This window comes from Lithobates pipiens, unplaced genomic scaffold (assembly GCF_037356315.1).
Source record: "Lithobates pipiens isolate NorthernLeopardFrog02 unplaced genomic scaffold, aLitPip1_a1.2 Scaffold_8, whole genome shotgun sequence".
NCBI lineage: Eukaryota > Metazoa > Chordata > Amphibia > Anura > Ranidae > Lithobates > Lithobates pipiens.
The window spans coordinates 163,455,046-163,467,376 of NW_027507903.1; positions in this window are offsets into that span (position 1 = coordinate 163,455,046).

The window sequence follows — 12,331 nt, forward strand, 5'->3', positions numbered from 1 at the left end:
CAGAAATCGAATAAGGCGCAGTGTAGGAAGCAAGGGGGGGAGGGAACAAGACTAGTAGCAGGCGCAGCTGTGTCAGAAAGATCATCGGGATGCATCGGAGACTCTCGGCATGCTTCGGAACTGCACATGCGCATTTCCGAGCCGGGACCGTCAGATTTTTTTATTCACTGATTTTCACAGGCATGGAAAATAGCCCCGTTTTTAGGGGCTGCCCCCAAATACACGGATGGTTGGGAACACTGCCAGGGGGGGGCAGTTGACCCCCCCTGCCCCTATCTGCGGACGCCCATGCCCATGTACAACCGAGACACTATACAATTTTCTTATTCAATTTCCTTTAGATTTACCTTCAACTATGTAGTACAAGGGCCTGCCTGATTGCATATACATTGATAATATAATATATGGTTTTGGTAAATCTAAAAGAAAATTGAGTAAGAAATTTGTTTACTGCATGGCCAGCCTTAAGCCGCGTACACACGGGCGGACTGTCTGGCCAACTTAGTCCGTCAGACAATCCGACGGACAGTCCGTCATACTTTGGAATGAACGGACTTGCTCACACACGGCACTTTTTGAGCGGACTAATACGGCGGACTAAGTCCGCCATACTATCCGCCCTACTTTTGAAATGAACGGACTCGCCCACACACGCGGAGGAAATTCCGCTCATTTCGAGCGCGTCTCCAGGTAGGCGGGGCCCGCGAATGAGATGTCGCTGACCCCGCCGCCTGGAATGGACTTAAAGGGGAACCCCAACGCCGAAAAAAATCGGCGTGGGGGTCCCCCCCAAGTCCACAACAGACCCGTGTCCGAGCACGCTACCCGGTTGACACGACGCTCTCTCCGGCCACAATGCCAGGGACGCGCTCCGCTGCCACTTATATAGGGACAATGGGGCGGTGTCACATGGCTTTATGTCACATGGGTTGGTCACATGGGTTGATGTCACATGGGGACTATGACATCGTAAGGGGGCGGGGTCACCATGTGGCCAACCCATGTGACATAAAGCCATGTGACACCGCCCCATTGTCCCTATATAAGTGGCAGCGGAGCGCGTCCCTGGCATTGTGGCCGGAGAGAGTGTCGTGTCAACATCTCCTGGAGAAGAAGAAGGAGAAGAAGAAGAAGAAGAAGAAGAACGGGCGGCGGCGGCGGCGGCGACAGAAGACCGGGCCACCGCCTGTAAAAGAGCTATAAGAAGGCGCGGTGGCCCGGCAGACGAACCGAAGAGGGGGACAAGACCCCCGAAGTCGGGAGAAGAGGCCGGCGGCGAGGAAGAAAGCCGGACTCCTCCGCTAGCAAAAGAGCTACAAGAAGATAGCGGAGGAGTCCGGCGAGAAGACCCCCGAAGACGGAAGACCCCCGGAGCTGTGCAATAAAATATTTTATCTCGTGTGTTGTGTTTTTTTTTGGTACTTTTATTTTACAGGTGAATGGGTAGGGGTACATTGTACCCCATACTCATTCACATAGGGTGGGGGGCCGGTATCCGGGGGCCCCCTTATTAAAGGGGGCTCCCGGATTCCGATAAGCCCCCCGCCCGCAGACCCCGACAACCAACGGCCAGGGTTGTCGGGAAGAGGCCCTTGTCCTCATCAACATGGGGACAAGGTGCTTTGGGGTGGGGGGGCCGCGCGGCCCCCCCTTCCCCAAAGCACCCCCCCATGTTGAGGGCACGCGGCCTGGTACGGCTCAGGAGCTTTCCTGGCCGGCCGGGTAGCGTGCTCGGACAAGGGTCTGTTGTGGACTTGGGGGGGACCCCCACGCCGATTTTATTCGGCGTTGGGGTTCCCCTTTAAGTCCATACCAGGCGACGGGGTCAGCGACGTCTCCGTCGCGGGCCCCGCCTACCTGAATACCCGCTCGAAATGAGCGGACTTTTCTCCGGGCGGGAAAAGTCCGCTCATTTCAAAAGTAGGGCGGACTGGCACACACACGGGCGGATTGTCCGCCGAAATGCGAGTCCAGCGGACAGTATTTCCAACATTCCGAAAGACTTAGTCTGCCAGACTGAAAAAGTCCGCTGAAGCCCACACACGAGCGGACTGTCCGCTGAAATGTGTTTCAGCGGACTAAGTTGGACAGACAGTCCGCCCGTGTGTACGCGGCCTTAGACTGACCCTAAAGCTTTACCCCCTTCACCTGAACCCTTAAATTTAAAGGGGTTGTAAAGGTAAATATTTTTTCACCTTAATGCATTCTATGCATTAAGGTGAAAAAACATCTGACAGTGCCGGCACCCCCAGCCCCCCCCGTTTTACTTACCTGACCCCTCAAAAGTCCTGTGCTCACCCCAATGTCCTCTTTGCCACTCAGCCTGGCTGCTGATTGGCTAGAGTGGATGGATTGAATGCAGCACAGCCATTGGCTTGTGCTGCTGTCAATCACTATACCCGCCGGCTGTATCACGGGAGGGCACCCGCAAGTGCTGCTCACCATGCGTACTTGCGGGAGGAAGCCGAAACAGCTGTCAAGGGACCCCAGAAGAGCAGGTTCGGGGCCACTCTGTGCAAAACGATCTGCACAGTGGAGGTAAATATAACATGTTTGTTATTTAAAAAACAAAAATAAGCTTTACAACCCCTTTAAACCTAATCACAAAAATGAAACGTTAACACTAAAGCCCCATACACACTATCAGATTTTTCTGCTGATTTTTTCCTTCAGATTTACCAACAGCACATAATATGAGGTCAAACCTTAGGAGTTTCAATGTGTATGTAATCAGGCAGGCCCTTGCACTACATGGTTTTGGTAAATCTAAAGACAAAAATCAGCAGAAAATCTGATAGCGTGTATGGGGCTTTAGTGCTTTCCACTAACACTATCCCTTAACCTAACATTAAAACCATCAATATTTAACTGACATGTTCCCTCTAAGCGTAACCCTTAAGGATAAACTTCAGAATCAACCAAAAAAGGAATACTATATATATTTAAATAACTATTGTAGGGGGCGTGGCCTGACCTTCATCGAAGATGGCAGCATAGTCTGTGAGCTCCCGCTGACGAGGACAACAACGAGCGATAAACAGAGGTTTTACTGACCTGCCATACCTCATCAACATGGGAACATCTTCCCGCAGCTCCTCGGCATCAAGGTCTAGATCTCAGAGGGACGAGGCCAGCAGGAACTCGCAGAACATACCGGAGATGTTCCGCTCGTACTCTGCCAATATGGCCGCTACACGAGGCCAGGCCTTGCAGGCCCCACAAGAGACGCGCACACTGCAAAGGGGCTCTCCGAGAACGGATGATATCGTTCTCACCCCTCATCACCAACCGAGCCTTCAGGACCTTAGGTCAGTTGCTGCAGACATCAAAGACTCTCTCACAGCAGCCCTGACTGGAGCAATAGCAGAGCTAAGGATCGATCTTCAAGCCATGGCGAACCGCATTCAGGATGTAGAGAAAACCACCTCAACTCACTCCTCCATTCTCAAGAAAACCTGCCAGGTCCTTGATACTCATACCCTACAACTACGCGATCTTATCCGCCACACGGAGGACTTAGATAACCGTGGCAGACGCCACAATATTCGCCTGCGCGGTCTCCCCGAATCGGTGGACTCTGACTGCCTGCATGCTGAAATCACTGGTCTGTTCAACACCATCCTAGAGAGACCGCCAGATACACCGATTGGCATAGAACGGGTCCATAGGGCATTACGCCCGAAAGGCAAAGAGTCTGACCCACCGAGGGATGTAGTGTGTTGTGTCATAGATTACAACTTGAAGGAAGAGGTTTTACACAGATTGCGGAGGGCCGCTGAACCCCTTGTTCATAAGGGCGCCCAAATTTCCCTCTTTCAGGACTTATCCACCATAACACTGCAGAGACGCAGAGAGCTCCGCCCCTTATTGGAGGTGCTTCGCGCAAAAGGTATTCCATACCGATGGAGGTTCCCATTTGCCTTATCGGCCACATATGGAGGGAGATCCGCTCTGTTGCGAGTTCCGGAAGATCTGGGTCACTTTTGTGCTACGCTGGACCTACCGCTCATTGAGGTTCCGGAATGGTACGCTGAGTTTCGCCCGCTGGCAACCAGACGAGCACACGCCACTATGGATCCAATGGAATTCCAAGATTCCCACTCTAGAAGACGCCGCTCACCATCGGAGCCCAGACAGCGTTCAACCAGACACGGCTCAAGCTCGGGCAACAGCCCTCCAAGAGCTCCGAATCCCAGGAGAGCACGGCGAGACCGCTGACTCTATCCTGCAGTAAGACCTGTAGCATGGCTTCCGTGATACCCGTTTTCTGACGTTCTCTTTTTCTCTCTCTCCGCACTTTTCTACTCTGTTCTCGTCTTCTCCCTTTCCGCCTCTTTCTGTCTATTGGCTTTTGTATCAAGGGATCTCAGGTCCTGTCTCCCGCACGGGATCGGCGGTAACCAAAGAGATTGCCTGGGCATCCCAATATCCATTGAACTTTTGGCTCTTTAATTCGCCCAGATTTATCATCCCTGCTGCATCTTAACCAGACTTTGCCGAGACTTTCATGGCTGACCCTGGTCTGCCCTCTTCGATAGCCCTGGAATGACTCTTGGAACAAAGGCTGGTTTAATGGGGCTGCTTATCAGTTTGCTCAAGACCATGTCTGCTGTGGAAGACGCTCACCTGCGACTCTCTGGTCTTCGGCATGCACAGCATCTAGCCTTTTAGTTTTTATGCTGTATGTTAATCAATGGGCTCATTAGGTCCTATGCCTCCTAGTTAACCTCTACCCCTCGAAATGTGATTGATAGCGTTATATGCATGGTGATATGTGACCGGGGTGCCGATGACAGAGGTTGGGAGACCTGCAGGTTCCTTTCTCCGTTTTATCATTTTTTTTTTATTTCATTTTACTGTTTTGTATGCGTCCACCAGCAATGTGTTTGCGACCTCCACCAAGCTCAGCTGGCTCTGGTTGCTGCGTGGCTTCAACGCTGTAGTTACAGCCCCTCTGTCGCTTCGCGTGTTGCACTGGAGCCTGTGTTACGGGCGCTTATGAACACAATATCCCTGCTGTGTCTCTCCCTCTGTCACCGGACCTCAAGGTAGATGTTATTTTAAGGTTTTTTGCTCACCTCACTTCCTGCCCTGTTATGTTTTACGTTGGGGACACCAAGGGTGAATAGTATATACACCTGTGCTCCATAATTTAATGATCTTTTCTTGGAGCTCATTCCCTCTAGTGTTGACTTCCAGTCCCTGTATAACCCCTTTTTGAGGTTTGGATTTGCAGCTGAAGGGGTAGGGGGTAGTTCCAGTGATACTAGGCAGGGGAGTAGGTGATGTCCCCTAGGTCCATCTATGGGATATTTCTAGGCGGGAGGCGGGTTTGTCCCCCGTTCATCATCACTTGTTACGGTATTACCCCCTTAAACTTTTGACCCGATAGGGTGATTTATACATCCGTGTTTTCGGCTACCTAGTACTTTACCTGATGTCTACTTACATATAGATGGGAGGAAGGATGAGGTATCTTCCTGCTGCAATCTTCCTATTTACTAACTTAAGCATGCTCATTCCACTTTACAGTTCTTTATGGTTCATTGTTTTTTTTTTACTGATTATGGTCTGTTAAGTTGGAGCTCGAGCACCCTCTTCCTTATCTGGCTATGCCCCCGGGTCTGAACCAGTTAACGAATGTATTTTCAGGGTGCGATTTCTTTTCTCCTCCCCACCAGTACTGACACTATACGTTATGATCCTTACTTCAGGGGGTAGGGCCCAGTCCAATAAGGGGTGGTCAATGTTATAATTGCCATAGTCATTGAAGTTATTATGTTTTGTTATGAATAAATGTTCTTCTCTAGGAGACGATAGGCTGTTTCTTGGCTAGCGGATAGCCTAGCCACCATATGTTTACTTGTGCTTTGGTAGTCGGTGTCTGGGCGACATTTTCATACGACTTTCTTAAGAGAAAGTATAGGTTTAATTTCTGGCTAAACCTCCCTACTGGTGGGTTCCCAGGATTACCTGCCCCCCCCCCTTCTTTTTTCTTAATTCCTTGATCAGCGGGTTATGCGATGTTTTTCATTACCCCCTTCTTCGGTAACGTCGGGTTTCCCCCCCACACGGTGGTACCATCGCGAACTGGTACTATATAGCTATCAATCCAGAGTTTCCATCGACTGTCTCCGGATACTGGTCGTCGGGACCATCCCCACGTCCTGTGCTGGAAGTGTGAGCAGGCCTTCCACTTCCCCGGATTAACACTTTGCAGATTCTTCCCTTCCCCAACAGAGCTTTATTGCTCCTTGGGGGGGAAGGTGCTGTGTATCTGAATTTTTCCTTTTGGATTTTTGATTTTTGATTTTTTCTCGTCCCTTTCCCCACTATTTGGTAATTCTTCCCTTTCTTAGTTGAGTAGACTGCATACTGAGACTCCTGCTTATACTTTTATATTCAAGCTCTCTACGCCCTGCTCATTCCTACAAGCGGTTTCTGGTCTGACATCTTTGGGCATATAGCATGGCTCCTAAACCCCGGCTGAACTCAAGCGACTCACTCAAAATAGTCTCCCTGAACGTGCGAGGGCTCAACATCCCTGAAAAGAGATCTCAAGTGTTGCTTTTCGCACATAAGTGTAAAGCTGCCATACTTTTTCTTCAAGAAACGCATTTTAGATCTAATTCCATCCCCAAACTCGCCAACTATCGATTCCCGACGGTGGTACATGCTACTAATCCCATATCTAAATCAAAAGGGGTTTCCATCCTTATAGCTAAACACTGCCCTTTCCAGGTTGTAGACACCTTGTTGGACCCAGAGGCAAGGTACATCTTCATCAAAGGCAAGCTGAGGGGCAAACTTCTCACCTTAGCCAATGTTTATGCTCCCAACTCGGGACAACCCTCGTTTTTCAGTAAAACTCTGGCTACACTCTCCTCCTTTCAAGAGGGCATGCTCATCTTGGGAGGAGACTTTAATGTCCCGTTAAATCCGATCCAAGACTCTTCTAATGGCACCTCTTCTCTCACGTATAAAGCCTTACGCATCATCAAATCACACTTACAAGAATTATGCCTTCATGACTCCTGGCGCACACTACATCCTCAAGGAAAAGATTACTCATTTTTTTCCATCCCACACAATCGGTATTCCAGGTTGGATTACCTATTTCTGACTCAGAGGGACCTACCTTGCCTCCATGAAGCTTCCATTGAGGCAATGTACATCTCCGACCACCATCCGATATCCATGACCTTGCGACTCGCAGACAACCCGCGCTCCCCCTCGATTTGGAGACTGGATCCTTCCCTTATCTCTGACCCAGTGATCGCTGCTTCTGTTCAGGGAAATTTAACTAACTACTTTAAGGAAAATCAATCTCAGACTATTGACCCAATGTCTGTATGGGAGGCCCACAAATGTACAATCAGGGGGGTGTTCTTACAAGCAGCAGCGAAAAGGAATAGAAAGAGAAACCTCCTTTTAAAGCGGCTTACTGAACGTATTAAGACTTTGGAAAATACCCACAAACTGTCCAGGGCAAGGGACACCTTCGCTGATCTGAATCAAGCTAGGCAAGAGCTTCTCCAGCTCCTAAATTCCCATATCAAGAGGAATTTTATGCTTTCGCGTAAATTTTTCTACGAATATGGGAACAAATCCGGTAAGCTCTTAGCTAGAGCTCTCAGAAAGCAGCAGGCCGCTAGAACCATTCATTCTATCACTGACCCCAAGGGAGAGAAAGTAGTTTCTAACCACATGATAGCTGAGCAATTCGTTCAATATTATTCCAAACTATATAACATTAAGGAACAGGTGTCACAAGATGACCAGGTGCAGCAACGGCTTGCAATTGATAATTTTTTACAAAATTATGCTCCCTCTTCCATTTCCTCTGAGCTGGCCCTTTCTTTGGATACCCCTCTCTCATCCTCGGAACTGGAGGCGGCCCTTAAACAAATGAAACCTGGGAAAAGCCCGGGACCAGATGGCCTTACCACTTGCTACTATAAAGCCTATATCACTACGTTGAAACAACACTTCTTAGCGGCCTTCAACTCACTTACAGTAGACAAACCCCCCCCCAGAGACTTACTAAGGGCTCATATCACAGTAATCCCGAAACCCAATAAAGATGATACTCTAGTCACCAACTATAGACCCATTTCTTTGCTAAATGTGGATTTGAAGATCTATGCCAAGATACTAGCAAACCGCCTCCTCCCCCTCATTCCCCGGCTTGTGTCTCTAGATCAGGTGGGGTTCATGCCGGGAAGGGAGGGGAGAGACAATACGAAGAAAACGCTCTCTATACACCATTGGCTGTCCTCATCGTCACAAAAGGGTTTCTTTCTCTCATTGGACACGGAGAAGGCGTTTGACAGGGTGGCCTGGGACTATATGGAGGGAGTTTTGCGGAAAATCGGCCTCCCTGAAAAACTGATTTCTTTTATTATGGCGTTATACGCATCTCCAACTGCCCAGGTCAGGGTTAACGGCCGGCTGTCGGACGCCTTCTCCGTGTCCAATGGGACCCGTCAGGGCTGCCCGCTATCGCCCTTACTGTTCATTCTTACTTTGGAACCTCTCCTCCGTAGATTAAATTCTAACCCAGACATTAGGGGGATACAGATTGGCACCAAGACTCATAAAATAGCCGCCTTTGCTGACGACATCTTACTCTTCCTTACTGAACCCCTAGTTTCTATTCCTAACCTCCTTTCAGATCTTGACACCTTTAAAGTGCTGTCCAACCTACAAATCAATTTTTCCAAATCAGAAGCCCTGAATATATCTCTGCCCACAAACACCATAGAGTTATGCCAAAAAAATTTCCCCTTTCGCTGGAATACTACAGCCATCACCTATTTGGGCATTAAATTACCGTCTAAACTGGAAAACTTATACTCGGCCAACTTTCTCCCCATCCTCCAGACCATCCAAAAAGATCTCAAAGCTTGGTCTACTGGCCTATTTTCCTGGTTCGGTAGAGCGGCAATTGTTAAAATGAATATTCTTCCCCGTTTACTTTACCTTTTTCAAACAGTTCCAATTAAACTTCCCCCGGCCTTCTTTAAATCCCTTCAGTCTAGTTGTGCAGCCTTTATTTGGAATGGTAAACGAGCTAGAATCAGCTTTGCCAGATTGACATTGCCAAAAACAAGGGAGGTATTAATGTACCTGATTTCAAGAAATACTATTGGGCTAGTCTCCTGAGTAGAATTGTGGACTGGAATGTCCACTCCAACACTAAAGCTTGGGTGCAGGTGGAGAACGCCTTTTCTTGTACCCCGATCAAATCTCTACCATGGCTGAAGCCTGAACATGTCCCACTATCTTGCAAACATCACCCTCTAATTACCAGTACTTTGCAGGCCTTTCGTTCTGCGTGCTTCGCACACCGCATTTCCACCACCCATAGTCCGATGACCCCAATAAAACATAATCCAGCATTCCCTGCAGGAAGTTCGGACACTTTTCTCTCAGGTCTGTGGCCCTCTTCTGACATTAGAGCTCTACTTTTTTTTCAAATACTCACTTCCGACCTCTTTCAGAACTCCCCACTCTTCCCTCAGGGCGCTCCTTCCCGTTGTGGGTGTATTTCCAAATTAGACACTTTTTACTGGACAGACAATTTACACTTGATTTCTCTAGACAACTTACGCCATTTGAAACATTGTGCAACCAAACAGAACCTCAACGTCATGTCATTTCCAACATTTATGGGATGTTTTTCGCCTCAGGCAGCCCAAAAGATAACTTAGCCATTCGCAGTTGGGAAACAGACTTTTCCCAGTCTCTGACGGAGTCTGACTGGACTTCCATTTTTACGCATATTCATAAAGGCTCGTCCAATGTATCGGTCCAGGAAACTAATTTTAAAATTTTCACTAAATGGTATCTCACGCCTGTCAAGCTTCATAAACGTGACGCCAGTGTTACACCCTCTTGCTGGAGATGTTCAGATAATATAGGCTCTTTTTTACACGTTTGGTGGGCTTGCCCCCGCCTCCAACCTTTTTGGAAGGAGAATCACCGCCTCATATGTCATATCACCACGTTCTCCATTGAATTTTCCCCTGCAGCAATGCTCCTACACTACTCAGCCACCCCGCTGAAAAAGTACCACCGTTCTCTAGCACAACACCTGCTAGATGCCGCTAAGGTGGGCATTCCACCGTTGTGGAAATCCACTTCTTCCCCTTCTGTCTCTGATTGGATTAAGAGAGTATCCAAAATAGAAGAAATAGAAAACTTGATTTGCCAAGCCAAAGACACACCATCTAAATTTTGGGCTACTTGGGCTTGCTGGCACCACTTTAGAACCTCAGATGAATGTACTCAACTACTAAATGGAGTCCCCCCGCCTTAGAACCGGGAAGCAGTATCTACTTAATTGTAGGATCCTATCCCTCCTATCCTGTCCCCTCCCCTAGCCTTCCCGATTTACTTGGGTCCCTTATTGATGCAAATATTCGTTGGCACAAGATTCAATTATATAATGTTAGCCTCTCATTGGTTAGGATCTTCCCCACCATTTTACTTCCAGATAAGTGTTTTTGTGGAATAAACTCCCGGGGGAGGTGCACCAAGCCTCTGCACCGACACCCAATAGTTACGCATTTGCACCTTGTCGATTTTATAGTGGTGTTTTTTTTTTGTCACTCACAGGTCTCTAAGATGTTTAAACACCTTTGTACTTTATGTTCTGGGCTTAAATGTGGCCCTTTTTCTTTTACTTGCCTTTGTTGACTGTGTTTACTGTAACCTTTAATAAAAGAATTTTTGAAAAAAAAAAAAATAACTATTGCAGCTTTTTCGTACCTGATGAGAAATGCCTTTTTCCTAACTATTTTTATGATCTTTCCCTGAAAAAAATCAACCAGGTTAATTAGTTGTCAGTATAAAAGCCATGACGTCTGTCAGGGGAGAAGGAAGGGAGAGATCTGTGTTCCAACATTTGGCCCATTCACATCACAACCCAGTATGCTTCAACACATGTTTTTATTTGTTGAAGTGCATTATGTTAGGCAGACGGTTCATTTTGAATGTGTCATCAGTGCACATCAAAGCACAAAAAAAGATCATGGTCTATGTTTAAAAGGCAGCACACAAAAATAAAGTGCATTGCATGTGTTATCATATGTGCATCGACAGGTTAGAACACACATTGTGGTATGAATGATCCCTAAGGGCTCTTTCACATTGGCAGCTGGGGGCAGTGAAAACAGGCAGTTTTCAGCCACCCTAAGCTGTACAACAATATAAATTCCAAGAGCTGTACTTATGCCAAGGCTGTGATGCTTTACTTTGCAGGAGTGGCAACTTTTACTTGGGCTGGAGAATTTAAAAGGTAGAATTATCGGTCACGTTCTCCCATGAGATCAGGGGGGTTACACTGCAACCGTAAGCCAAATGCTTGGCTCTCAGTTTCAGTGTAGTCCCTTGTTTTAAAAAGAAAAAAGAAAAGGCACCAGGAGACAGCAGTAGCACCTCTTGAATATCTGCTAACTGCTGCTTTGCAACCATCTGAAAAGTAACCCACTGGAAATCACTTTTCATAGGGCAGTAAGCATTTCTGTCTTTCTGAAAGAGCCCCAGGACATATTTTTTTTCCTTCTATTTCTAAAATTCAAATTCTTTTTTTCATGCACAGTGCCATCTAGTGTCTGAATTTAAGCAAAGAAACAGACATTTTTATCAAAAATTTTTAAAGAATATAGTCACAGAGAATTATACAATTGCACAATTGTATATTTATGCTAAAATTGTCTGTATTAAAAATTCTGTGAAAGGGAATGGAGAAAAAGAAAAGTACATATAAGGATGCAAAAGGAGTCAACATGTTGTCTGACTTTTAATTTTTTATTTTTTTTTAATGTGTGAATTGTTTCTTCCATGGTTTGTTTAAAAGCTAATAATATATACATAATAAATTTATAATATATATGTAACTAATTTATAATGTATATGTAACTAATTTAAATTCGGGTTAAAGTGGGAGTTCCGCCGTTTTTTTTTTAAATAAGTCAGCAGCTACAAATACTGCAGCTGCTGACTTTTAAAATAAGGACACTTACCCGCCCAGCGTGCCTGCGATGTCGGCACCCGAAGCCGATCTCTCGATCGGCTCTCGGATGCTGCCGCCACCATCTTGGGTATGGGAATCAGGAAGTGGAGCCTTGCGGCTTCACTTCCCGGTTCCCTACTGCGCATGCGCGAGTCACACTGCGCAATAAGGATGGTCCCCGCTGTCTCTGGGATCCATGTGTTTCCCAGCAGACAGCGGGGGACACGCAGGAAGTGGCGTAAATATCCACAGATTCTGCGGATATCTATGCCGGAAGTGGGTGCAAATACCTGTACTATACAGGTATCTGCA